The 27,802-nt window shown below is 46.4% G+C and overlaps 1 long non-coding RNA gene across 2 annotated transcripts; it reads left to right on the plus strand.

Moving 5' to 3' along the window:
* Positions 1-1,109: 1,109 nt before the first annotated feature.
* Positions 1,110-18,566, plus strand: LOC118229255. 2 transcript variants are annotated; one of them, XR_004765632.1, is made up of 4 exons: positions 1,110-1,494; positions 2,408-2,536; positions 17,887-18,049; positions 18,191-18,566. It is a non-coding gene; the product is annotated as an uncharacterized LOC118229255 (long non-coding RNA). The 2 variants fall into 2 exon arrangements; XR_004765631.1 differs by having other exon boundaries at positions 2,428-2,536.
* Positions 18,567-27,802: the final 9,236 nt, after the last annotated feature.

Here is a 27,802-nt window from a genome sequence, read left to right on the forward strand (position 1 = left end):
CTCCCTCGCCTTGTTAATTGCAGCAGTATTGCCCTTGTTGTGAGTGACGCTGTGTGCCGGGGAGGGTAGAGTGAGTGATTGCACCTGAGATGATGGAAGCAAGTCACTGCACCTGTGGGGGGGGGGGGGGGGGGGGGGGGGGGGGGTGTCTTAGAGGAACAGAGTGAGTGGGCGTTTGTGGTTCTGTGATGTTCTGTGCAAGGACCCACACGCAGACCAGGGAAATCCAAAAAACGTTGTCTTTATTCAGTCCGAGGTTCGAAGCCAGGTAATCAGAGAAAGGACGGTGCCGAATCGAGTTTCCAAAAGAATTGTGATAACAGGCAAAAAATCAAAAACCAGGAGATCAGAGCGGCGAAGGTACAAAGGGACAGGCAAAAGAGAAGTCAAAGCGAAGCAAAGGTCAAACCAGAAGCAAACAAACCAAAAAGGGGAAGGCAAACTCGAAGTCGTTCAGAAGGGGTGTCTCAGGAATCTCGATAAACAAAGGCTTGCTAAATATCGGCACAATGAATTCGATCAACGTTCTGACCGTGAGCTGGTGGAAAAGACTGACATTTATACACTGGGGAAGGTAACAATCAAGGAGGGGTAAGTGAGTGAGGGCGGAGTAACAAACAACATCCAGGTGAAGAACATTAGGATAACTAATAAAATGACAGGGGACTGACAAAACGCCGACTGGAATCACATAGACAACAATGATAATAGCCTGGGTTAAGCAGGTAAAAACGCGTGCAGAGAGAGAGAGGTGCAGTCAGAGCAAGAGACAGGTGCAGGCAATTGCAGAACTCAGTGTTAGAGCAGGCTAGAAAGAAAAGGGGCGGAGCTACAGCGCAGCATGGAAAAGGGGAGACTGGTTAATGTATTAGTATAGTGATCTAAACTATCAAAAACCTAGTGTGTGTTAGTCCATTAGTAATATTCACATGTTAGTATATTAATGAGGTTAGTACTTTACAATCTATAAGTTAGTAAGGATTAGTAGAAATTAGTAAAACTAGAAATAAGTAGGAAGTAAGTAAAAACGAGACTGGAAGGAAGGGGGGGAAACCACGAAAACCCGGAACCACCCGAATAGTGAAATCACACAAATACAGGGGAGTGAAGCAGCTCAGGGAACACAGACACAGAGACAGTACTGGGGAGACAAGTGACCGGGAAATACAGACTACAACAGGTTCTGGACAGCGGAGCTTGGTGAATGTTACAGGACGGAAGCCCAGCCGAGCTAGTCGTATTCTGCATTCATTACCGGAGGGTGGTTGGCGTTCGCATGCCGTTTAGGGCTGCCAACGGCGAAGATAGATAGCGGGTTGTAGGGCGAGGTTCCTGTGCGAGGCAGGGCTGAGGTACTGGTAGCGGAAATATAGAAGTGCTTTTGTCCACTCTCCAACCCGTTGACAAGGCTCTCCTGCTGCGAGTGGACACGCCTCACTGCGCTGGACCAACAGACCCCTCAGACCCCGGGGGAGGGTCTCGAACCCCGAGAAAGTAAAGTGGTTTTAAAGATGTATTCATTTGGAGTGTTTGTCTTTGTCCATGTCGCGTGAGGTTTATGTTAAATGTTATTGATTTTAAAAGAGCAGCTGAGAGCCGTAGTGCCGGGGTGGGGAAAGCAGCTGAGAGAGCTAGCCAGATCCTCAAGTGCCACTGCATATGTGCCGTGATAGCACGTGTAATTTTGCTGGGGAAAGTGATTTAGCTTGCGGTGCAATCAGAGACTGTAAAAAATGGGTGCAATATTGTGTGTTATGCCCGGAAGTGATATAATTCCGGTGTGAGTTGCAGTGCAGTGTTAAGTTGCAGTTCCCTAAGGGGGTGTAATTTCTGTGTGGGGTGGTCTAGATTGGCGAGTGCCCATACACCTGTTTTTGGCCCATGTGGGTGGCCCCGGAGGGGAGTATAGGACTCAGTCTGTTTAATACGTATAACTGAAAGTTTTCTTTTCTGCACTTCTGACTTGTCAATACAAGACAACACGCTTCTACAATTATGATAGGTCAGGGGGGCGGGATTACTGTATCAAAGACGCGTGAACAATGAAAATATATCTCCTTTCCTTATCTTCAGAGCAGTGTGAAGGCCGTAGTGCAATTGTGTGCGTTTGTTTTCAATTTGTAGCGCCGAGCTACATCTGTAAGTGGTTGTAATAGTGCTAGTAAAAGTGCTGGTTTTAATAGAATAACGTTATATACGTCACTGTCAAAGTGCGTGTGTTGTTATCAGAGTGATTAGAGTGGAATTTGCATCAGTGAGCACCTGTTAACGAAGCTAGCTAGCTTGCTATTGCTACAGAATCGCTTCAGCTTGCATTTAGCTTTCTGGCAATTTAGCTTGCGCTAACATAACGCTAGCGCACATTCAGCACTGAGGACTGGAACCTGGACACTGACCGTTTATCCAGATAGCGCTCTATGCTACCAGGAATAGCGCAGCAGCACCTCTGGCACCGGGAAACCCGACAGCGCTCCGTGTGACCGGAAAAGCAGGGAAGCACCTCTAGCAACAAGGGAGAAAATCTGCATTGTTCACAGTAAGCACATTTCGATCAGGCCTGCAAACGGGGCTTCTTTTATTCTTTATTATTGCCGGCTAGTGTGTTTTATCTTGTGTGTGGGCTCAAAAAGTGTTTGCAATTGTATTGTATTACATTTAAGGTGAACACGGTTGTATTTTCACTGCTGTTAAATTATGCTGTTTTATATTGTGGTAGCCATTCCTGCGTGGATTATATCAATATTGGAACTTAGTAGTATAACATATTGACGCTAATAGAACATTATTATTGAGTATATACTATATTGTATTATAGTGTTTTAAATAATATTGGGCAGCTAAACTTGTTGAATTCAATTATTGTATGAATACATACTAAGCTTTGAGCCAAAGGGTGCCTAGAACTTAAAGGTATTGTTGACTCCCTCCCCGGGTCGGCCTCCTGGGACGTCAGGAGCCGTCCCTTGGGGGGGGGGTACTGTCATGGTCCTGTTTTCCTCTCTGTGTTTCCCCTGTTGGGCCGCCAGATGGCGGCACTTCTGTTTTGTGTCCTGCTCCCCCCCTGTTAATTGTATGATTGTTTCAATTGTCTCGTTATCCCATCATTGTTCCCACCTGTGTCTTGTTATCCCCTCCTTCTGGTTTGATTGTTTTTTGAGTTCACCTGTGTCTTGTTACCCCTTGTCTATTTAAGTTCTCTGTTCCCTTGACTCGGGTGCTGGTTCCTTGCGTTTGTTCTGCCTTGTGTTTGTTACCGATGTATGTTCAGTCCATTTATACCTGCCTGCGTTCTTTTACCTGTTTGTGTTTGTTCCCTGACTTACAAGTACCTGCCTGCTTGTGTTTGTTCCCTGACTTACATGTACCTGCCTGCTTGTGTTTGTTTCCTGACTAGTTTTGTTCCTGACTAGTTTTGTTCCTGACTTGTTTTGTTCCTGACTTGTTTTGTTCCTGACTTGTTTTGTTCTTGACTTGTTTTGTTCTTGACTTGTTTTGTTCCTGACTTGTTTTGTTCCTGACTTGTTTTGTTCCTGACTTGTTTTGTTCCTGACTTGTTTAGTTCCTGATTTGTTTAGTTCCTGACTTGTTGATTTGCCCTTGTGTTCTGCCTGCCTGCGTTCTGCCCTGACTGTGTTCTGCCCTGCCCGTGTTTGAGTTCCTCTTGTTTTCTGTTTTATTTAGAGATTTTTTGAGTTCGTGTTTTTTCCCTTTGTGGCCTTGTCTGTTCCCTGCTTGTTTGCCTGTCCATAGTAAAGTCTTTGTTCCCCTCCCATTTTGGATTTGTGTTTTCTTTTCCCTCTGCGTTTGGGTCCCCCCCTACCCGCGCCGTGACAGAAGGAACCAGCCAGTTTGGGACCCAGCAGAGTTTTTTTTTTTTTTTTTTTTTTTTTTTTTTTTTTTTTTTTTTTGTTTATCATGCCACCGGGGTGGTGGAGTGACCCGGAGGACTCGCCACCCAGCGACTGGGAGTCCCTCGCCCTTGAGCTTCCCAGCGCCCGGGGCGGACGGTCACGGAGGCGCCGTGGTCGGGCTGCCTCCCGGTCGGCCAGACCTGCAGCTGCCCAGCCAGCGGTTCCCGGCCCTGCGTCATTTGAAGGGTCTCGACTGGCGATCTTTCCGGGTTCCGGCCCGCGGGGGTCCCGCCGGTCCCGTCCGGCTGCCCAGCCAGGTTCCCTACGGCTGTGGTCTATGTTCCTGTCCCCTGCCCAGCCCAGATGGCAGGGCCCTCGGCCTGCTCCACCCCAAGTCCCAGAGGGACCTTCACGGCCTGCTCTGCCCCGAGTGCCGGAGGGACCTTCACGGCCTGCTCTGCCCCGAGTGCCGGAGGAACCTTCACGGCCTGCTCTGCCCCGAGTGCCGGAGGGGCCTTCACGGCCTGCTCTGCCTCAAGTCCCGGAGGGGCCTTCACGGCCTGCTCTGCCGCAAGTCCCGGAGCGGCCTTCACGGCCTGCTCTGCCGCAAGTCCCGGAGCGGCCTTCACGGCCTGCTCTGCCGCAAGTCCCGGAGCGGCCTTCACGGCCTGCTCTGCCTCAAGTCCCGGAGCGGCCTTCACGGCCTGCTCTGCCTCAAGTCCCGGAGCGGCCTTCACGGCCTGCTCTGTCGCAAGTCCCGGAGCGGCCTTCACGGCCTGCTCTGCCGCAAGTCCCGGAGCGGCCTTCACGGCCTGCTCTGCCTCAAGTCCCGGAGCGGCCTTCACGGCCTGCTCTGCCTCAAGTCCCGGAGCGGCCTTCACGGCCTGCTCTGCCTCAAGTCCCGGAGCGGCCTTCACGGCCTGCTCTGCCTCAAGTCCCGGAGCGGCCTTCACGGCCTGCTCTGCCTCAAGTCCCGGAGCGGCCTTCACGGCCTGCTCTGCCTCAAGTCCCGGAGCGGCCTTCACGGCCTGCTCTGCCTCAAGTCCCGGAGCGGCCTTCACGGCCTGCTCTGCCTCAAGTCCCGGAGCGGCCATCACGGCCTGCTCTGCCTCAAGTCCCAGAGGGGCCCCCAGAGCCACCTGGAGCCCCGGAGAGGCCCCCAGAGTCGCCTCGAGCCCCGGAGAGGCCCCCAGAGCCGCCTCGAGCCCCGGAGGCCTCGCCTGCTCTGACCCTTCCGCGGAGGCCGCCTGCTACACCCAAGTTTCGGGCTGTACTTGTGCCTCGAGCCCCGGGGGGGCCTCTGGAGCCGCCTCAAGCCCCAGGGGAGCCTCCGCAGCCGCCTCGAGTCCCGGGGGGGCCTCCGGAGCGTCCAGAGCTCCGGAGAGGCCTCCAGAGCCGTCCAGAGCCCCGGAGAGAACAACGGTCCCATCTGTTGTCCCGCAGGGGCCGCCGCAGACTGCTCTGGCCGCCCCGCAGGCTAAGCCGCCTGCCTTGCCCCCTAGCGTTCGTGCTCCCCCTGGCGTTCGTGCTCCCCCTGGCGTTCGTGCTCCCCCTGGCGTTTGTTCTCCCCCTAGCGTTCGTGCTCCCCCTAGTGTTCTCGCGCCCCCCAGTGTCCGTTCTTCCCCTAGTGTTCTTGCTCTCCCTAGTGTCCACTCCTTGCCCCCTGGCGTTCGTGCTCCCCCTGGCGTTCGTGCTCCCCCTAGCGTTTGTGCTTCCCCTAGTGTTCTCACGCCCCCCAGTGTCCGTTCTTTCCCTAGTGTCCTCGCTCCCCCTAGTGTCCACACCTTGCCCCCTGGCGTTCGTGCTTCCCCTGGCGTTCGTGCTTCCCCCAGTGATCGTCTCTCCCCCGGTGTCGTCGCTTCCCCCAGTGGTCGCCTCTTCCCCGGAGTCTGTCCTCCCCCCAGTGGTCGTCCCTCCCCCGGTCTCGTCGCTCCCCCCAGTGGTCATGTCTCCCCCGGTGTCGGTCCTTCCCCCAGTGATCGTCTCTTCCCCGGAGTCCGTCCTCCCCCCAGTGGTCGTCCCTCCCCCGGTCTCGTCACTCCCCCTGGTGTCCATTCTCCCTTTGGTGTTCGTCCTCCCAACCGTGTGTCCGTGTGTTCCCCGGCCCCCCTGTCTAATTGTCTGCCCGCCTGTTTGTCTGTTGGTCTACCCGTATGTGTGTCAGCCAGTTTGTTGGCCTGTTTGTCTGCCCCCCAAGCCGTCAGCCCATCGGCCAACGTGTTTGCCCGCCTGTCTGCCTGTCTGTCAGTGTGCCAGTCCGCGTGTGTTTTGTCTTGTTTGCCTGTGTGTCAGTCCCTATGTCAGTTGTTGGGCTCCCCCCTCGCCTTCCCTGTCTGCCTGTCCCTTTGTGTGTCCGTCGGTGTCGCCGTGTGCCTCCCCGCCTGCTTGTCCCTGTGTCTGTCCTTGTAGGTCTCCCGATTGTGCCAGTATCTGGCAGTCTGTTTCCCCCTCAGTCTTGTCCAACCCAGTCCAGTGTTGTCGTGCCCCGTCTCAGTCCTGTCCTGTATGTCTGCCTTGCCCCTGTCCAAGTCCCCCCTGGTTTCCTGAGTCCCCCTGTCACCCGAGTGCGGGCCCTGAGTTTCCCCCGAGTCGCCCGATGTGCGGGCCCTGAGTTTCCCCCGAGTCGCCCGATGTGCGGGCCCTGAGTTTCCCCCGAGTCGCCCGATGTGCGGGCCCTGAGTTTCCCCCGAGTCGCCCGATGTGCGGGCCCTGAGTTTCCCCCGTGTCGCCCGATGTGCGGGCCCTGAGTTTCCCCCGTGTCGCCCGATGTGCGGGCCCTGAGTTTCCCCCGTGTCGCCCGATGTGCGGGCCCTGAATTTCCCCGTGTCGCCCGATGTGCGGGCCCTGAGTTTCCCCGAGTCCTGCCCAGCCCTGAGTCTCCCCGTGTCGCCCGAGTCCTGCCCATCCCTGAGTCTCCCCGTGTCGCCCGAGTCCTGCCCATCCCTGAGTCTCCCCGTGTTGCCCGGGTCCTGCCCAGTCCCGAGTCCTGTTTCCCCCGTCCGAGTCCAGTCCCGAGTCCTGTTTCCCCCGTCCGAGTCCAGTCCCGAGTCCTGTTTCCCCCGTCCGAGTCCAGTCCCGTGTCCTGTTCCCCCGTCCGAGTCCAGTCCCGAGTCCTGTTCCCCCGTCCGAGTCCAGTCCCGAGTCCTGTTCCCCCGTCCGAGTCCTGTCCCGAGTCCTGTTCCCCCGTCCGAGTCCAGTCCCGAGTCCTGTTCCCCCGTCCGAGTCCTGTCCCGAGTCCTGTTCCCCCGTCCGAGTCCAGTCCCGAGTCCTGTTCCCCCGTCCGAGTCCAGTCCCGAGTCCTGCGTCCCGTTCCAGTCCCGTCCTGTTCCTGTCCAGTCCTGTTTCTGCCCTGAGTCCTGTGTCCAGTCCTGTTCCTGTCCAGTCCTGTTTCTGCCCTGAGTCTGTTTCCAGCCCCGAGTTCCCGTCCAGCCCCGAGTTCCCCTCCAGCCTCGAGTTCCCCTCCAGCCCCGAGTCTTGTTCTTGTTTTGTTCCTGTCCTGCCCAGTCCAGCCCCGAGTCTTGTTCTTGTCTTGTTCCTGTCCTGTCCAGTCCAGCCCTGAGTCTTGTCCTGTCTCTAGCCCCCACCCTCTGTTGACTCCCTCCCCGGGTCGGCCTCCTGGGACGTCAGGAGCCGTCCCTTGGGGGGGGGGTACTGTCATGGTCCTGTTTTCCTCTCTGTGTTTCCCCTGTTGGGCCGCCAGATGGCGGCACTTCTGTTTTGTGTCCTGCTCCCCCCCTGTTAATTGTATGATTGTTTCAATTGTCTCGTTATCCCATCATTGTTCCCACCTGTGTCTTGTTATCCCCTCCTTCTGGTTTGATTGTTTTTTGAGTTCACCTGTGTCTTGTTACCCCTTGTCTATTTAAGTTCTCTGTTCCCTTGACTCGGGTGCTGGTTCCTTGCGTTTGTTCTGCCTTGTGTTTGTTACCGATGTATGTTCAGTCCATTTATACCTGCCTGCGTTCTTTTACCTGTTTGTGTTTGTTCCCTGACTTACATATACCTGCCTGCTTGTGTTTGTTCCCTGACTTACATGTACCTGCCTGCTTGTGTTTGTTTCCTGACTAGTTTTGTTCCTGACTAGTTTTGTTCCTGACTTGTTTTGTTCCTGACTTGTTTTGTTCCTGACTTGTTTTGTTCCTGACTTGTTTTGTTCTTGACTTGTTTTGTTCTTGACTTGTTTTGTTCCTGACTTGTTTTGTTCCTGACTTGTTTTGTTCCTGACTTGTTTTGTTCCTGACTTGTTTTGTTCCTGACTTGTTTAGTTCCTGATTTGTTTAGTTCCTGACTTGTTGATTTGCCCTTGTGTTCTGCCTGCCTGCGTTCTGCCCTGACTGTGTTCTGCCCTGCCCGTGTTTGAGTTCCTCTTGTTTTCTGTTTTATTTAGAGATTTTTTGAGTTCGTGTTTTTTCCCTTTGTGGCCTTGTCTGTTCCCTGCTTGTTTGCCTGTCCATAGTAAAGTCTTTGTTCCCCTCCCATTTTGGATTTGTGTTTTCTTTTCCCTCTGCGTTTGGGTCCCCCCCTACCCGCGCCGTGACAGGTATATTGCGTTCACCTTACATTGAGTGAAAGATAGGGTTCACTTTGAGTGTTTCTTTCATACTCGCCTTAAGAGGTTTGTTTCCACTTACCTTTGTTTTACTATTTACTTTAAGGGGTTGAAGATTATAAAACTTATTCCAACGACACATTTTTATTTTTGTAAATAAATTACATGTTTTTGCTACACCTTGTTTGTTTATTTTTAAAAATACATTGAATCTATCAAGGAGTGTCCTGGAGGGTATTCCATCAAGCCGGATTAAGGAAAAGCCTGGCTTATTTCGATAAGACTGGCTCATTTAAGTGAGAGTTCCGTTTCATCACCGTGGCTTGTATGAATCCCCGCTCAGTAACCATGGTAACTTATGCCACAGAACTAGCCTGCTCCGGAGCAAGCTAACTGTCAAGCTTAATTTAGCTGTGTGTCAAAGAATGTCCGACGGGCAGAAACAGATTCCCAAAAGACAGTATAAAAATAATAAACTCATGAAAATCATGTCTCACCACTTTCACTGTCTCCAAAATCAATCAATCAATCAATCAATGAAACCTCATTTATATAGCACAAGTCACACATCAAATGCAACTCCAAGTGCTGAACATAAAATGAGGTAAAAAGAACATGGTTACATAAAAATAAAAAAAATGCCTTATTACATTTCCTACACACATTCCATGAAGACCCGCCCTACTCTGCCTCTGATTGGCTAGTAATAAAATAACGATCAATTGAGGTCAACTTGACATAGCATCTCCCTCCCTACTCTGCCTCTGACTGGCTAGTAAAATGACAGTCAATTGGTCAAGCAGTGCATCTAAGACAGAGAGAGACCCACAGAGAGAGAGATAGACAGAAAGAGAGAGAGACAGACTGAGAGAGAGAGAGGGATAGAGAAGACCACAATCCTTCCTGCCAACCACGGAATGTCCCTTCATTGACGACCCTGTGGCGGAAGGTGCTTGGATTGTACAAAGAGCGTTCAGACCACCAGCCCCAAGGGTCTTCAGGGACAGGAGGAACCCACACGCCTTCCCTGATGAGTACCTGTGGGAGAGGTACCGGTTCAGCAGGCCCAGCATAGTCTACCTATGTAGTCTGCTGGAACCACATTTCAGGAAGGACACACGCCGTAGCCAAGCCCTGACCACTGTGCAGTCTGTCTGCATTGCACTGCAGTTCTTTGCCTGTGGGATATTCCTGTACAGTGTGGGTGATTCTGAAGGTCTTGCCAAGGCAACTGTATGCCGGGAGATAAGGAGGGTATACCTTGCTCTGAAGCAGTTGTTATGCCCGGCTCAGTTAGGCCATAACAACGAAGGGGAGGTCCACACGGTAGCAACAGTTTTCTTAACAAAAGCTTATTAAACTAAATGAAAGATCAAGAAATGGAGTGTGGAATCAGTAATCAGGAGGCGTATGCATGGGTGGATGCAATGAAAACAGTATGGTGTTGAAGGGTGCAACAAACAAAGAAAAACCAAACAAAATGGAGGTGCCCAGGCACCAGCTGGTCAGAGAATCGGGAGAGGGCCTAGTCAGCTACAAGCAGGCCTTTTATGCCTTCTCCCCCATAAGTACAGCTAATCAAGGGCGGAGCCAGTCGCTCAAACTGGCACCTACGGCACAGGACCTTAAAGAGACAGAACAGGGAGTTACAAACAGGAAGTTCTAGACAAACAGGGAGGGCGGACGGCCAGGGCCATCACACCCCCCCCCCCCCCCATAAAACGGAGACCCACTAGGGTCGCCGTGGGCACTACCACACTGCTACAGACAACGCATCAGCCATCACGTTGTCCTGGCCCTTTATGTGGCAGATGTTCAGCTTGTATAGTTGTAAGAACAACAACCAGCGCATCAACCGCTGATTGCTGTTCTGCATACTAGAGAGGAAAGTCAGGGGATTGTGATCAGTGTATATTGTGACTGGTGTTGACCCTGCCCCCACATATACTTCAAAAAACTGTAGGGCCCAGATCAACGCCAGTGTCTCCTTTCCCACGACTGAATTGGTGACGATTGAACTTATGTGAGAAGAAGCATACTGGATGGTTTATACCCTCTTCCCCCTCCTGCAGCAAAACAGCTCCTGCACCCACTCCACTGGCGTCCACCTGGATCTCAAAAGGTTTTTCAAAATTAGAGGCTGCCAAGATAGGAGCACAACAAAGCAAGTTTTTTACGGCATCAAAAGAAGCTTGACACCTCGGGAACCAGACAAAGACTACTTTCTTGCTTAATAGGTTTGTTAGTGGGTTGACCACGGTGGAAAAATTATGACAAAAACTGCGGTAATAGCCTACCAAACCTAAAAAACGCTTAAGCTCTTTCTTTGTTGTGGGAACATGGTACTTTTCAACCGACTCAACCTTGGCACTTACCGGCCGAATTTCCCCCTGACCTACCACTCTGCCAAGGTATGTTACTGTCGCCTTGGCAAACTCACATTTTGCCAAGTTGACAGTCAATCTAGCCTCAACCAGCCAGTCCAGTAAGGCCTCAAGACACTGGGCATGAGACTTCCAGGTGTCACTGTACAGAACCACATCATCTAAATAGGCTGCACACCCCGGTGGACCAGACAGAACTTTGTTCATAAGTCGTTGAAAAGTTGCAGGAGCGTTACGCAACCCAAAGGGCATGACAGAGTAAAAGAACAGTCCGCCTGGTGTAATAAAGGCAGAGATCTCCCTAGCTCTTTGTGTTAATGGTACCTGCCAATAACCTTTCAACAGATCTTCTCCATTGAGACACGGTAGAAGCGCTGTCTAATTGGCTTAACACCTCCCACATCTATGTCGTGTTCAATAAGATGGGTACGTGATGGTGTGTCTGAAAACGAAGAAAGATGAGAGTTAATCAACCTTTTCAAATCTGCACGTTGAGCAACTTGCAAGTGACCTAGCTGGGTTTCCAAACTGTTCAAATATGCAGAGTTCTTTAACCTCCTTGTAAGAATGGCTTGTGATGGGACCTCAAAGTCTTCAGAAGGCAGTGGCACATCTGAGATTACTGCAGACATCACTGCTTTTGGCTTCGATATTTCACCTGAAGAACCACCCTCACCCCTCACCTCTGACCTCTGAAACTGAACAGAGTGATAAGGCTTTAACAGGTTCACGACACCACTGCACCTTCTTCTTTCTATTAGGTGTGTGAATCAAGTAGTCACGCTCAGACATGCAGCTTTTTACAACATAGGGCCCAGTGAACTTTGCTTGAAAAGGGGAACCTACAATGCAGCAAAACCAAAACCTGATCCTCAGGCTCAAACTGGCGGCTCTTGGCCTTGCAATCAGAAAGACTCTTCATTTTGTCTTGTGCATTGCCAAGTTTTTTCTGAGCTGCAGCACAGGCATGATGCAAGCGGCAGCGGAAGTCATTCACATAACTTACAATATGGTCAGGAGGCACAACACTTTTCCAATGGTCACCAAGTACAGCTAGTGGGCCACGAATTGTGTGACCAAAAATTAGCTCATTGGGACTGAACCCTGTACTCTCCTGCGAAACCTCACATATGGCAAGCAACAGCCAGGGCAAGCCCTCTTCCCAATCCTGAAAGAGTTCCGTACAGTAGGCACGTAACATAGACTTAATTGTCTGATGGAATCTTTCCAGCGCCCCCTGTGAGGATGGTAAGCACTAGAAATATTGTGTTTAATTTGAAGCTGTTTGATCACTTGGGGAAAAGTACAGGACATAAAATTACTTCCCTGATCTGTTTGTAGGACTTTAGCAACACCAAAGGTGGACATCAAGCAAGTTAAAGCTTTCAGTACTGGTTTAGTCTTAATGGAACGCAATGGGAAAGCAGCAGGATAATGGGTACTTTTACAAATGGGTTCTCAACAACTGGAATGGGGGTACAAAGGTGCTGGCTCAATTTTCTGGTTGGGTTTACCAGTGACCTGACATGTGTGACACAGTTTACAATAAGCTGCTACATCCCTTTTCAAAAGAGGCCAAAAAAAAATGACAGAGCACCCGGTCATAAGTTTTCTTCACTCCTAAGTGACCAGCAATACCGTCATGTGAAATGCTCAATACCAAATGTCTAAACTTGGACGGCACAACAATCTGATTAACATGGTCTACCTGCACATCGTCAACTACATGGGCCCACTTTCTCATTAGTACGCCTTCTTGCAGGAAGTACCCACATGGGACCCCCTCAAGTTCACTTTCAGACAGACCGTCTCCAACAAGGGTTTCGATGTGGGATCAACAGCCTGTTCCCTGACTAACTCTTCCCTTGAGACAGAGGGTAAAAGAGCAGGAAAGAACTTACCACACCAGAGTCACCCTCCACCTGAGAAGATGAGGGCTGGGCTGACACAAATTGTGCAGACTCCTCTCCACCCTCCAAGTCGGCCCTGCTCCTCGAACGAGTCACCACACAGGCAGAGAAAACCTTAGGGTGTTTCCTGGCACACTTGTCTGGCTCCTCAGAGCACTGTGGAGATGAGATAACAGACAAGGTGGTGGAACCTCCTTCCAAACTTTACCCCCAGCCAAGTCTTTACCAAGGATAATGTCTACCCCCTCCATAGGCAAAGAAGTAAGGACCCCCATGACCACTTCATCACGTACAAGGTCAGAGAACAGGTTAAAACGATGTAAAGAAACCCACAATGGAATTAATCCTATGCCAACAATTGGAGTTTGCTCACTAATATCTGAATGTGCTGAAAAAGGCAAAGTACCAGCCAAGATGAAACTCTGAGAAGCCCCTGTATCTCGTAAAATCCTGACAGGTTTCCTTACATTATCAGCCAGAGTCACAAACCCCTCTGTGATAAAAGGAGCATAACTCTTATCAACCTCACAAGGTAAAAATGTCTTTGATGGGGAGTTAACCAACGGGCTATGTACCAGTGGTGCAGCGGCCACTAAACCAACAGACGTCACATATACAGTTGAGGTGGTAAATTTCTGGCCTGCTTTACCAATTGGACACTCGCCCTTCCAATGACCCTTGTTTCGACGTGCATAACAGACTCTGGCTGGATCAAACTTCCCGTCTGTCCCTGGAACATTCCTCAGAGTATCCTGAGTGACTCCCTCTCACTGACCTGCCTTCCAAAGCGAGACCTAAAGTTGCCCCTCTGAACATCCTCATTATAATGACGACGCACTGCTGGGCCACCAGAATGAGTTAACACATACTCATCTGCCAAAACTGCTGCTGCAGATGCTGTCTTTACTTTGCTTTCATTAACACAGGTAGCTATGTGATTAGGCCCTGAATATTTAAACTGCTCCAGGACAATAAGATCACATAGATCCTCATAGGTGTCCACCCCTGAAGCAGAACACCAATGTGAAAAATGAGCTGAAATCTCTCGTGCAAACTCAACATGACTCTGTTTCTCCTCTTTCTTCCAGTTCCTAAACCTCTGCCTGTATGCCTCAGGTTCATATGCCTTTAACACAGCTGCTTTAACCTTAGCATAGTCCTTACTTTCAGCAGGACTAAGGGCAGAGTAAGCTTCCTGTGCCTTGCCTGTGAAAACACACTGCAACATCAATGTTCTGTCTGCATCAGGCCACCGCCTAGCCTCTGCAACACGCTCTAACAGGGCAAAAAAAGTATCCGGGTCCCTGTTATTGTACTTTGGCAACAACCTCAAATTACCTGCAACATCAAAACTGGTATTGCCTCCAGCATATTGACCAACTGTACCCAAATCAAGGAGACTCTCACTAGCCCTTCCTTCAGCTCTAATTTACGATGTTGAATTCTTAACGTCTCCTTTTCCAAAGCAATCTCAGCTTCTCTCTGACTCTGTGCCTGCTCAGCCTTTAATTTCTCATTCTCCAGTTGAAACAGCAACCTTTCCTTTCCACGTGCTGCCTCAAACTGTAGCTTCTCCCTTTCAATGTTTGCCCTCTCTTTCTCCAATTCCATACATTGCTGAAAGGACAAATTAGCACCATAACCCTTGAAAAAGGGCACAGGAGAACTCTTACCCTGCTCTGCCTCCAAAAGTTCACCCAATTCTGCTAGACTCTCAACTATTTCTCTTATTTCATCTTTCCTAGGCAGATGTTTAGTCCTAGTCCAGCCCAAATGAACTGCCAATTCTACCAAATCTGTCTTTTTCAAATTGTCCAATGTTTTATGAGAAGGTTAGCTAAGAAATTCAGCAACTTTTTTTTTTTTTTTTTTTGTGTTCTGTGTTCATTGTGTTCTGCCTCCATAACCGCTGATAATGGACTGTGCCAAACAGAACAGACAAAGAGAACATCAAACAGGGTAGCGCCAATCACACAATGCACAACCCCAGGGAGGATGGGCCACCAAGGAGCTGCCCCCTAAACTGCCTAACCCAAATCTAAGATAACTCACCCTAGTCTTCGTGTGCGTACTGGCGGGGGGTACTTACGCACCCATAAACCGCTTGCAATGGGGAAGGCTGTGTGGGAAATAAATATGTATGTACTCAAAAAGCACAAACCCAATGTATTTGGAAAGACGTAGTCAGAGAGCACAGGCCCAATGTATATGGGAAAAGAATGTATTCAAGGGCACCTGCCGCCACCTCCTTGATGTATCATACGGCTAGCAAAGGAGGGAGGATGCAGAGTGAACAAAGGTCAACCTGAGCCATAAGATTAACAACCTGCAACAGTGAGTGCTTCATACTAAAACATGGGCAATTAGAACAAACACGTAATACACACAGTTTCTGCCGTGCGAATTAAGCATTGCACGCAAGCATATACGTAGAACGAACGGAAGCTTCTGCCTTTTACGAAAATTTATCGTCAGAATGTATGATTTGTGATAGAAGGGGGAGGGAGATTCAGGTGGGAGATGAGCACCATCATTTAAAAAAAAATAAAGAAGGAAGGGGCTCATAAATATTGGTGTCAAAGAATTGGGAAATAATGGTGTCAAAAACAGGACATGACTAACAAAAGAAATAAGTGGGAAGTACTAAATTTAAGCTCCACAACAGGAGGAGTTAGCAAAAATGGATAAAAGAAGCATTTGGCCCCAGGGGATTTCAGAGTGTGTCTTGGGAATGCTTGGAGAGTGATTGGATGTATTGTCTTTACTTGTGAGTGACTGTTAGTTGTACTGAACTGCGCAGATCAGCCCGGGTTCTTGTATGTAATCTTTTATTCACTAACAATAAACCCAGTTACACCAGACTCTGAGAAGTGTGCATCTTTTAAAGAAGCATTCAACAGTGTGGAGGAGAGCGACCTCGGCATTCCTGGCCCAGGCCGGGGCCCGTTTTCTCCTGCCCGCAGCTGACTGCCTCAACCAATGCTAGGGAGGTGCCCCCGAGACAACCGCTACTACCCGCAGGGTCAACACACAAAAATAACAAACAATCCCTCAAAACAAAAACTCAACAACTCCTCCTTATGAGAAACTGTTGCTACAGCCTAACTGGGTTCCACAGTTCCTCAACATCTTCGTTACCTTCCCTGGCTATATTGACACACAGAGGATCAAGGAGGCATTTTATGCAATTGCAGGTATGTGACAGTTAAAATAGGCCTACATGTAAAGTAGCCTACAGGTCTGTATTACCTTAATCCTCTCCCTCAGGCTTCCCCAATGTCATAGGCGCCATAGACTGCACCCATGTGCGCATCCAGGCCCCAGCTGGACCTGTGGAGGTGGACTATGTGAACAGGAAATATTTCCATAGCCTAAATGTACAGGTATGTGCAGGGGGCAACTGTCCATACACTGTCAGGCAGAAGTACATAACTCTGAACTGGATTTTACATTTTGAAAGACACCACTGCATCAACCCGTCTTTATCATCCTGAGAAATCTTTTATTAATGCTCTGCCAAGCATCATTTACTGCCACCCTCCATGCTTACTGGAGGCTGTCTCATTTCCAACATCGAGGCAAAATGGTCGGGCTCTGTACATGATTCAAGGATCTTCTGAGCATCCTCACTGGCACAGAGGTTTGCACAAGGCAAGAGAACGTTGTTACTACCCAAGGGTTTTCACTTTTGAAGTAACATGTATATTGCATGGGCATAGATTTGGGAATCTGTAACGAGGGGGTAAGGTGTAGATGTCATCTTAAGGAAGTTGTCCTCCATTGGACTTGATAGCATAGCCTGTTCATGGTTCCAGGATTACCTTTCTAACAGAACTCAAGCTATTATGGCTGGGGATGTGAAGTCTCAATTTTTAGAAGTAAAGAAAGGAGTACCCCAAGGATCCATACTTGGACCCATTTTATTTACAGTCTATATAAACGATATTGCTAGTAATATAGCAAATTGTAAGGCTCATTTTTATGCAGACACAGTGCTTTACTCCTCAGCACCAACGGGCACCCAGGCTCTTACATACTTACAATATGCTTTTAATGTTATACAGCAAGCTCTAGCTGGTCTTAAACACATTTTGAATACCGAAAAAACGAAGTACATGATCTTTTCTACTCGGAATACAACTATGCCAAATGCTTCCATATCCTCATTGACTGGTGCTCAAATTGAGCAGTACTATAAATATCTAGGTATCTGGCTGGATCATGATTTCTCTTTTAAAACTCATGTGGCCAACTTGTCTAGAAAAATTTAAACTAAAACTGGGTTTCTTTACAGAAATAGATCCTGTTTTGCATTGGACAATAGGAAGAGGATTGTGCAGGTGACAATCTTACCCATATTCGACTATGGGGATGTCCTGTACAGGCATGCCTCTAACAGTATTTTAAGGCCCTTGGACGCAATTTATCATAGCGCATTGCGCTTCATTTCAGGAGATGGTTTCCGAACACATCATTGTGCTTTATATACTTCAGTAGGTGGTATTCTCTTCATTACACAAGGAAGCAACATAGCATTTTATTTATTTATAAAGCCTTGCTAGGCAAACGTCCTCTCTACCTGACCAGGCTTCTGTCCATCAAAATCGCAAGTCATCATGCCAGATCTCAAGATTTGATTACGTTAGAAGCACCCAGAACTAGAACAAATCTGGGTAGTACCGCTTTTATTACATTTGCGCATTATATGTGGAATAAATGTCAGGATACACTAAAACTAGATTGCCTTATCACGATCGAGTCCTTCAAGAAACTAGTAATGGATATGATACTAAAACAGGCCGAATGTACTTTCCTTTAGTGATAAATTAGGACAAACAGATCATAATTCCCTGTCTTTTGATGTTTTTATGCTTTTAATATTTAAAAAAAAAAAGTTTTTCCCATTTATTTGCACTTGGTGTATCTTAACTGTAATTTATGTTTTGTAAAACTGTCACTGTAAATGTTTATTTTGTAATCAGGGCTCCTCTGAAAAAGAGACCTTGGGACTTCCCTGCAATAAAGGTTTTAATCAAATTCAAAGTGGTCATCATACTTTATTCTGGAAAGCTGTATCAGGCACACATTGTTCCACTTTCATAAGTCTTAATACATGTGTGGAGGGGATCTGTAATGTACTTGAACCATAAGAATGTCATGTATATCTAACCAACACTTTTCTTATTCTGCAGGGGAGTTCAATGGAGTCCTGCTTGGGGACAGAGGCTATGCCTGCATGCCGTACCTGCTCACACCCTACCCAGATCCAGGAATAGAGGCGGAGAGGGCCTTCAACCATGCCCACACAAAAACGAGGGCACGGATAGAGATGACCTTTGACCAATTGAAATCCAGGTTCAGAGCTTAAAGTTCTCAGGCACAATGCCAGATTTCAGGCATAGAGCAGTTTTAAATTCATATAATACTTAATTCAATACATTGTACACATTTCCTCCTGGACAACTTTTCAGGCTCACAAATCTTTTCTTGTTTTAGTCCCTGCAGGTTCCAGTGCCTGAAAGGCCTCAGGGTTACTCCTGACCGGGCAGTCTTGCACAACATTGCTACTATACGCCGGGAGAGACTGCCCACAATGTTGGTGGAGGAGCAATGGGAGGACCTCGACCCGGCCCTTCAGGAACCGATGGATGGAACGACAGTGAGGGACCTTTACAAGGACACATATTTCAGTTAATCCCCATTGTGGTGACCTTTGTTTGAGTTATCCCCTTTTTTCAGAACTTAGCATGTTCTGTACAATTTTAATAAACACATGTGTGCCTAAGTTGTGTTGAATTTCTGTATTAATTCACTCATTTGATTCAAGCTGTGGAGACAAAACACAGAAAATTAAATACAGTCCAAACCATGACCTTCTGCTGTGTTAGAATTTATACTTACATCCTTCTCCAGTTTCTTGATCTCCAACTTCACCTTCTTGATTTGCAGCCTCTTGTACTCAATGTCGAGCCTGTTGTACTCCATGTTGAGTTTCTCGCTTTCAATGCAGAGGAGCAGCTTGTGCTTGTATAAGACACATACATCCTGTGACAGAAGAAATGTGTCACAGAGTAGCTGAGTACGTAGTTGGTAATAGTAATATGAATAGTTACTTACTTCACTCCTTGCTGATGGAGTTCTTGTTCCAGTCACATCCTGCAGTAGGGTGTATGGTTAATAATTATATATATATATATATATATATATATATATATATATAATAGTATAATTTTTAGACTGCAGACACATCCAAAACATTTCACATTTGGTCTTACCTCTAGTATTTCTGTGTCTGCAGACATTGTCTCCTTATCAAAGGCCCTAGACGTGCTGGGGCCATCTAACTGCAAATAGAGGAACACTGCAGTTGTTGAAGCAAGAGAATACAGGATTGCATGAGATGCACAGTGTTTTTACCAAAAAAATAGGACCTACTCACACATGGGTCAGGTATGGCTTCAGCATCTGGGATCAGGTGATCGAGCAGACGTATGGTGGCCCCAGTCACTGACAGATATAGGCGTACCGTTAGTTATTACAATTGAGAGACTGACACCTGTGGAGGGAAAGTAGTGGACAATACCTTCTACATCTTGGGGAATTATCTTTGAGGAGGTCCCCCCTCTATTCCCTTTATCAGTGGCCGCCCCCGATTGCAGCTCAGCAGCTCAGACTACTTGTCACATTCTTTTTTGGCTGTTGAGATGGCTCCTGTTGAGATGTAACAGTGATGAATGAATATGTAGGTCAAGGGTTACTAGGTCAGTGGGGTTCACACACCTCACCCAATTGGGCTAATTAACAGCCTAAATGCATTGTAGTTATGTCGGTTCTCCTCAGTTGGCCTACACCATTATTTTAAACGTACATCTGATATTACCTAGCCTACTGATAATATAGCCACACAGTCAAGTGATCTGAATGTTCGTTTATTAATAAATTGGCAAGGCAAGGTAAGTTTATTTGTGCAGCACATTTCATACAGAGGCAATTTGAAGTGCTTTACATAAAATAGATAAAAGGAAAGAGCATAGAGAAATAAGACGATTACAAAGTGAAATACACATGTAACATGAAACAATAATAGTAGGCTTGAATAACTTACGCATTTAGTCTGTCAGCTATTTTTTGCCATGCCATCTTCCTCGCCTTGTTAATAGCGGCAGTACTGCCTTTTTTGGTGATTGCAGCTTTATATTCTTCATATAGTTCCATCAGCATCGTTTGTTCAGCTGGTGAGAAGAACACCGCTCTCGTTTTGCCGTCTTTTTGTGTCACTGGATCGTCTTTTCGCCCGTCGACTCGACAGGGCTTCTTATGTACCCCGGGTGTGTGCACAAAGCGAGACTATGCAAGCCTGTCCTGAGTAAGCCTTGATTAGATGAGGCTGGATTGAGTTAGTGGAACGACTTGAGGCTTAACTGCGAGACCGTGTTAGTTGAAGCCGGGCTTTTTCAAGTGAGCCTGGCTTTCTTTAGCTGCGTTGATGGAATACCCCCCTGGAGTACTGAGGCAGCGTTACAGAGAGGTGATACTTGGTCCAGATGTATATCTGGAATTATCAAACTATTGAGCCTTTACAATCCGTTTTGTCCATTCCTTGTCATTCAGTGGAACCCGCTCCATTGCTGCCATGCAGCTATATTTAGGGGTCCAAGCAGCGAAGCTGGTGGAACCCTATTGTATCTGTTAGGATTATTATTATTCTTATTTTTCTCTTCTAAAAGTGTCTGAGGCTCAGCAACCATAAGTCCTAGAGCAGGGGTCGGGAACCTTTTTGACTGGGAGAGCCATAAAAGCCAAATATTTCTAAATATATTTCATTGAGAGCCATATAGTATTTTTAACGTATAATAAATTAAATATGTCTTACTTTTAATGCGACTTCTGGTGCTGCATGGTTTTGCTGATGGCCTTGTAGTCTGGTTCATACGTGGTGAGGTTGAGCTTCATGCAAGCGTTGAGGCTTCCATCAGTTAAACGTGAGCGTAGGTTGGTCTTAATGTTCCTCATATGCGAGAATGACTTCTCACATGCATATGTAGAGCCAAACATGGTCAATACGGCAATACTCACACGCTGCATTGTGTGGTATGTCACAGGAAGCTCGTTCCAAGTTTTAAGAATCAGCTGGTCTTCAGGTTGAAGATTTTTCATTTCTGTCCACTTGTGTTCCCTCGCCAGCTCTGCTCGCTGTCGCACAAGACTTTCCAACTCTCGATTAAGTGACTTGAACTTACTCATCCACATGTCTGATGCCTTCAGGTCAGCAACTTCCAGCTCAAAGTCTCCGATAGAGACCCCGGGGATGCATGTCAGGTCGACTTTGTCCACTGCACACTCATGTGGATGAGTGATGAACTTGAAAAGACCAGTGCGCGCACGAAATTCTCCAAAACGTGCTTTGAATGACTGCAGGAGATTGGACGTAAAGCCAGCTAGCTGCTGGAGATCCAGATGTTGAGTGGAGTCACTTGCTAAGCATGCATCTCTAAATTGTCGCAGTCTTTCAAAGTGCAGAAGACGACCTGTTTCAATGTCCCTGAGAAAGACTTCCAGCTTGCTTTCAAATGCAAACACTGCTTGTTGAAGGGATGAGATTGTATTTCCAATACCTTGCAGTTTCACATTGAGCTGGTTCAGATGGCCAGTTATGTCCACGAGATAGTGAAACTGCAGGAGCCAGTCAGTGTTGTCTAGTTCAGGATGCTTGACGCCTTTCATTTCAAGAAAAGTCCGGATTTCACTCAGGCAAGCTGCAAAACGGCTGAGTACCTTCCCCCTTGACAACCAACGCACGTTGCTGTGTAAAAGCAGACCGGGATAATGATTCCCAACTTCTTCTAACAGAGCTTTAAACTGGCGATCATTTAAAGCTTGGGCAACAATAAAGTTGACCACTCGAATGACCAGCGACATCACCTCACCAAGCTCCTGGCCACACGTCTGAGCGCAAAGCGCCTCCTGGTGCAGGATGCAATGAAAACTTAGGATGGCTCTCTTTTCATGTTCACGGAGAAGCGCTACAAATCCTTTGTTCTTCCCCAACATACAGGGTGCACCATCAGTACAGACAGAAATAAGTTTATCCATCGGTAGTTTTTTTTCTTTAGCAAACTCCATGAAAGACGTGAATAAATCCTCTCCTCTTGTTGTCCCTTTCATTGGCAAAACAGCCAAGCTTTCCTCACGCAGTGTGTCACCTGCAGCATACCTGGCAATTATACTGAACTGAGATAGATGGCTAACGTCTGTTGACTCATCTAACGCGAGAGAAAAGTATGTCCCGGCGTTTATGTCCTTAATTTGTGTTTCCTCAACTTGATTTGCCATCATGATGCTACGATCGTGAACAGTTCTTGCTGACAGAGGCATGTCTTTTATTCGTTTGATTATCTTGTCTTTATTTGGGAAGTCATCAAACAGTTCATTGGCCACATCAAGCATGAATGTTTTGGCATACTCGCCATCTGTGAATGGCTTTCCATTCCTTACTATTGCCAAAGCACCCGCAAAGCTAGCGGAATTCCCGTCACCTTGCTTGGTCCACACACGTAGTTGCTGCTGACTCGTCTGCACCTTCCGCTGTAGCTCTTCGCATGCCTTTTTCCTGCTGTACCCCGCTGGATATTTCGATGCAAATGAAGCAAGGTGCGTATCGAAGTGCCGCTTTATATTTGACCGTTTCATCGATGCAATTTTATCATTGCATATTAGACATACCGCAGATCCTGCTCTCTCCACAAATGCAAATTCCTCTATCCACACAGCCTGGAATGCACGGTAATCATCGTCTTTTTTTCTTTTCGTCATCTTTTCCGTTACAAGGGTTGAAGCGGATAAACTAGTTGGCTATCTGATCAAATGGATTTCTTCACCTTTACAATGACCCGTGACATGCTCGCGAGCCATTGGTTCCCGACCCGACCCACGGGTCACGGGTCACGGGACCTGTGATCCGTGAAATTTATCTTCAAAACTAATTTCTGTTTACTTTAAAATGACACAGTATTATTAAGCAATATCACAAGTATCAGTTCCAAACTGATTTTATTTTATTTTATTTTTATTATTTTTTTTTTTTTCAACTCAAAATTGTCTGGGAGCCATATGCCGTCACCGGAAGAGCCATATATGGCTCGCGAGCCATAGGTTCCCGACCGCTGTCCTAGAGCAACCAAATTTGGTAGGTGGGTTCCTATGGCCCCCCACTACTCAGGCACTACAAATCACCTATGTCGGCCAGATGGTATCGCTATAACAAAGGGTCATGCGTAAAAGGCCATAACTCCCACACCATAAGTCAGATCAACACAAAACTTCATCGACCTATGCATCTGAACGTGCTCTGCGACTTTGCTATCGGGACCACCTATGTCCGCTATGTTGTTTGTCTGCCATTTGGACTTTTTTATTAGTTGCGGGGCGGAAGAGCTGCAGCTCCACATCTAAGTGTTACGACATCTAGTAAACTCCTTTACGGCAATAGGCTAGAAGACATCCATGGCGACGCAAATAAGTAATCCGACACCGTCGGGTCTAGTTTTTATCAGTGAGGGGAGGGACTGAACTTCATAATGGACAATATTATCTATCTGGGCATTCATAAAAATATTCTTTCACCACTCAAAAATCGTAATCCATCATATAGCCCTAAGATATGCCAATACGGCAGTGAAAACGCTGCTCACTGAGTAACGAAATAAACGAGACAACATTTTAAAATATGATACCATGTCATTATACAGTCAATATCTGGGACAAAATATTGAATAAATACAATTTTACCGTTGCTTTTACGCGTAGAGATGTCCCTTTTGAGACTGAGTGGTGACATATTGTCTTGGACAATCCGTTTGTGAAATATACGCGCATCTGTGATGCCTGGGTACCTTCAAAAATAGCTGTGCGTAATACCACACCTGTTGTTTACGGCGTTGTCGCCCTATTTAGTACAGCCTGGCTTGATTGACAATTCATTTATTCAGTAGGTGAGAGTATAAGCTTTCTAACGATGTATAATATGTCTGATTTTGCATTTGGAATAGCATTTTATCGGTTAGCGTAACCGAAAAACTTCTTATCATCGCATTCACTTACGCATTCACTCTGAGGTAACAGTAAAAGACGCTGCACCTAACGAAACGTCAACGATTTTTCATAATTTCTTGGAAAATACTATTATTATTGAGGACTTCTGGCCATAGCTAAGCCGTTTGTTTGCTGATAGACCTATCTGACATGGTTTTCTGGAGCAAAACTGAAGCGGATAGGACTGTATCATTACCGTCTCTGTCTCTATCTACTCAACAGATAAAGATAAAGATATGTAAAGATAAAATTTCATCATTGCTATGTAGGTATTACTGCTCAAAATATTTCAGTTTGTTCCGTTGTTACCATAATATAACAAACTTTCTTGTGTCTACAGCTGCAGTTTCTCGCTGCAATTACTAATATTGAATATGAACAAAAGACGCAATTTATGCTGTAGTCTGCCAATGTCAAAATAAATAATACAGGACTCTGTGGGCAGCACGCAGGTAGCAGGGATGGCGAGTTGATATTTCGTTTTTTGTGTCGTTTTTTTCAATGTCGTATTTATTATTTGAAATATGTATTCTTATTCTATCTGTCTCTGAGGCGCTCCGAAATGTGCATTCTCTGCTAAGCTGAGCAATGGATTGGAATATGTGTCTGCCGTACTGTTGCACGGTATACCGAAACTTCAGCACTTTTTCGGTCTTTAAAAAAAAACGGTTCGGTATTAGAATTTTTTGACATTCGGTACTTTTAGGTCAAATGTAAAAGCCAGGAAAATGTGTCTCCCGCATTACTGATTGAGAGGATGAAAGGTGTAATTTGTCAGAATGTGCGCTAGATGGCAGTAGCAACTAAGGTAGCCAAGTCAGGTGACGCGCGCTTGTGCATTCCTTTTCTTTGATACAGCGCAAGCTTCGACTCCGACTAGCAATAGGTGTTCTAATTTGGAAATATTTTATTATAGGAAGATGATGTATTGTTATTAAAATATGCTGTTTTTAGATCTATTTAAAAGTGAAAGTTAAAGTGACCTGTTTAAAGATTATTTAGTTTACAATTGTTTATTATTATTATTATTATTATTAGGTGTAGAAGTATTTTAGTCAGAATGTTTTTTATTTTCAATTTTTACAACAAACAAAGGCACAAACAGAAAAGAGCACGCAGGCCCAACATGGAAAATAAGACCCAGAATAAAGGACAAACCTACTGAAGAGGCTATCCCTAAACCCCTCACCCCTCAACCCTCAACCCCCCCCCCACCCCCCACCCCCCACCCCACCCCATATACCCAGGGACTTCAGACTTCAGAGACTGGGTCACTCTAATAAGGAAATGTTATATATCAAGTCAACTTACGGTATCAAGATAACGGAGAAAGAGATGCCAAATCTTATCAAAGTGGCTGAGTCTCTCTTGTGGAGGAAAATCCCTTCTTAGGTTCGGTGGGTGAGTCGGTGATGCAAGAATAAAGACTAGAACTTATGATTTCTTCTAATAACCTTTTTATTCTCTTCAATCAATAATCCTTTTCATGTACGTAGGCCTACGGGAGGTCTCCAGTACCATAAAGACACATAGAGAGCTTCCTTGCATTATGTTTTACATCCTTTTTATACAACCAGATCTCCTCCTACCCTGATGTATCTTCCCTTTAAAATAACCAATCCCAGCCTCAAGTCAAACTTATGTTTCATCAGTTAGTTTAACAATAACTATTATATAATATTCCATTTTAATCATGCTGCACACACTTATAGAGGAATGTATATGCATGACTTGAATAACAAATATTTGTCCTCATGGTTAACAATTGTTCCATCTTCCAGTTCCAAAGTACATGCACTTTACATGCATTCACTACATGCTGTAATCCAGCTGAAATATTGACTCATATACACACCACCATGTTCTAACAAACTATGTTTATATCATTACTTTTGCCGTGATTACTTTGATTTTCATTCATTCATTTTAATAGAATATAATCTATACATTTACTAGATATAGCAAATCAGTTCTTTCTAGGTCAGGATCATTTTCAAGTAGACTTTTCAATCTTACTAGGGTCTGTTTTGTTGCTGCTATTGTTTCTTATGACTATTAGGAAAGTGTTTCCCACGAGAAGAATAGAAAGTACCCAGAGAAACTGGCATTCTTTTATTCTTTTTCTATGGTTCTTTCGGCTTCTGACTCTTTTGCTCAGCAACAGTGGTTTAGGTGTACCCATGGTCCAATCTCCTTTACCTTAACTATTGTTGGAGTGGCGAGGATCACCTGGTAAGGTCCTACTTGCCTTGGTTGTTTCCACTTCCTTTTGAACTTCTTCACGTAAATCCAATCACCTGGATTAACCGGAAGATCAGGGGTTTCTGCTGATGGCCCCTGTGCTTCTTTAGCCTGTGAATAGATAGATCTCACAACTTGGGTTAGTCCTTTCAAATACCTTCCTAATTCACTTTCCAATACTTCCAAACTTACTTCTCCTTCTCTTGGTTTCATTACAGATACAGACATTACTCTACCAGTAATCATTTCATGCGGTGTTAAGTGTGTAAACCTATTTCTACTATTTCTCATGGCCATGAGTGCTAATGGTAAACATTTAACCCAATTTAACCCTGTTTGCCTGCAGGCTTTTGCTAATTTCATTTTTAGAATTCCATTGCAACATTCTACTATGCCAGCTGATTGAGGATGCCATGCGCATGAGAATTTATGTTGAATCCCTGTCATTTTACATAGGTCTGAAATTACTTCAGCAGTAAAGTAATTTCCATTGTCACTACTAAGTGTTTGGCAGACACCAAATCTAGGGAAAATTTCAGTTGCTAAAGCTTTTGCAACAGTTTTAGAATCTGCTTGGGCAGATGGGAAAGCTTCTACCCATCTAGAAAATCTGTCTATGACAACTAAACAGTAACGCTTTCTTTCTGCTGGGTCGACCATATCTACATAGTCCATTACCAAATGGACCTCCACCGGTGGAGGCATAGTGCCTGGAATTGTTGGGATTCCCTTTTTAATGGTTATTTCTTGGCAGATTTGACAATTTGAAATCCAGTTAGTCACAGTTAATTTAGGAATAAACCAATGGTTTTGAATTGTTCTCATCATTTCCCCCCTTGCAGAGTGGCAAATTCCATGAGCCGCTCTACAGATAACATGTATTAGTGCAGCAGGAGCCACAATTTTACCAGTTATTGTTTGGCGCTAGAGGCCTGAAGCTTGGTCTAAGACACAGCCTCTAGATTCCCAATCAGACCTCTCAGAGGCCATGGCTTGATTTTGTGCCTCGATTAATTGTTGTAGAGGTACCTCCTGAGCTTGGATTACAGATGCTTGGACTGCTATAGGCCAGTACTCCATTCTGGCAGCTAGTTTGGCTGCTTTATCTGCATAATTGTTACCTTGAGACACAGGGTCATTACAACGAGTATGTGCTGCACATTTAATAATGGCTAATTTAGATGGCAGTTTCATGGCCTTCAGCAGGGCAGTTATTTCATTTTTATTGCGAATAGGTGTTCCTCCTGCAGTGAGGAAACCTCTTTGTGCCCAAACTCCTCCCCAACTATGTACAACCCCACACGCATATGCAGAATCACTATAGATGTTGACTGATTTTTCTGAGGCTAAAATACATGCTTTGGTTAAGGCTGTGAGTTCAGCTTGCTGAGCACTAGTTCCTGGACTGAGTGGGGCTTCGACGATGGTTTGAAAAGTCCATGGGTCAATTTGGGAAACAATAGCCTAACCAGCTCGTCTTTTTCCTGTTGTTTGATCAATAAATGAAGATCCATCTATGAATAGAATTAGATCGGGAGATGGTAAAGGCTCAGAGAAGAGGTCTTCTCTGGTCTTGGAGTCTTGTTCAATAATAAGTTCACAATGATGTGGTGTGCCTTCTTCTGGGGTAATCATAAGTTCAGCAGGATTAACAGTCTTACAGCGTATAATAGTAAGGGATGGTTGGGAAAGGAGGATTTCATAGCCTGTTACTCTTCGGTGAGACAATGATGACTTCCCTCGGCTAAGAAGTGCTTCTACTGCATGTGACACATA

The sequence above is a fragment of the Anguilla anguilla genome, chromosome 6, assembly GCF_013347855.1.
Source record: "Anguilla anguilla isolate fAngAng1 chromosome 6, fAngAng1.pri, whole genome shotgun sequence".
NCBI classification, from domain to species: domain Eukaryota; kingdom Metazoa; phylum Chordata; class Actinopteri; order Anguilliformes; family Anguillidae; genus Anguilla; species Anguilla anguilla.